This window comes from Hyaena hyaena, unplaced genomic scaffold, assembly GCF_003009895.1.
Source record: "Hyaena hyaena isolate Hyena2069 unplaced genomic scaffold, ASM300989v1 scaffold_1518, whole genome shotgun sequence".
Classification (NCBI taxonomy): Eukaryota; Metazoa; Chordata; class Mammalia; order Carnivora; family Hyaenidae; genus Hyaena; species Hyaena hyaena.
In genome coordinates this window covers 16,823-18,116 of record NW_024082151.1, presented here as the reverse complement: position 1 = coordinate 18,116, position 1,294 = coordinate 16,823, and positions in this window count along the sequence as shown.

Sequence of the window (1,294 nt, the reverse complement as noted above, 5' to 3'; positions counted from 1 at the left end):
GTCAGATGGTCAACTGACTGCCACCCAGGTGCCCCCCTTATGCTGTCCCTTGAAAGCTATCTCACTTCCTTCTCCCATCACCACTTATATAATCCTAGACACTGCTAATATGTTCTCTAGATCTACAATTTTGATATTGAATGAATACTATATAGACAAACTCATACAGTATACGATCTTTTTGATTATTTTTTTCAATCAGCATAATTCTCTGGAAATCCACCCAAGTTGCTGCTTGAATCAATCATCCATCCCTTATTGCTGAGTAGTATTCCATGGCATGGGTGTGTCACCATATGTTTAACTGTTCTGTCATTGAAGGGCATCTGGATTTTCCCAGTGTTTGGACTTCACAAATAAAGCTGCTAGAAACATTTGTGCACAGGTTCTTGTGTGAATATAAACCTATTTATCTGGGATCAAAGCCCAGGTGGTTTTGTGGGGGGGTTGTTTTGGCTTGTTGTTAAGAGACGTCTCATTTGTCCTCCATAGAGGCGGCACCATTTCACATTCCCCCATAGTGTGTCAGAGACTAGTTTCTCATCACGCAGTGCTCTATTCTTCTCCCTACTTTTCACTTCCACCACTTTGATAGGTGTGCAGTGATAGCTTACCGTGGCTGTAATTTGCAGTTCCTTGAAGACTAATGCTGAACATCTTATTATGTGCTTATTGGCCATTCTGAGTGCATCTTCTATGGAGAAATGTCTATGTAAGCCCGAGGTCGACTTTTAGTCAGGTTGCATGCATTACTGTTGAGGGATTGTAGGAGTTTCTTTCTATATTATGGGTATTAAGCCTTTAGGACATATATAATTTGCAAGTATTACCTCTCATTCTATAGAGGCTTTTAACTCTTTTTGGTGTCTTTTGATGCACACAAGACTTTAAATTGGATGAAATCCAATTTATCTTTTTTTTTGTTATTGCTCATGTTTACACTATTATATCTAAGAGCCCATTATCAATACCCAAATTTAAGTATTTACCCCTATGCTTTCTTCTAGGAACTTTATGATTTTAGCTCTTATATTTAGATTGCTAATTCATTTTGAGAAAATTTTTGTATATGGTGTGAGGTAGGTGTTAACTTCATTTTTTTCCATGTGGAAATCCAATTGTCCCAGGACCAGTTGTTGAAGAGATTGCTCTTTTCCCCATGGAATATATTTGGTGACCTCGTCAAAGGCCATTTAGCCAAAAACAAAACAAAACAAAAACATTGGTGAGGATGTAGAGAAATTGGCAAACTTGTGCACACGTTGTGGGAACATAAAATGGTGTAGCTACTATG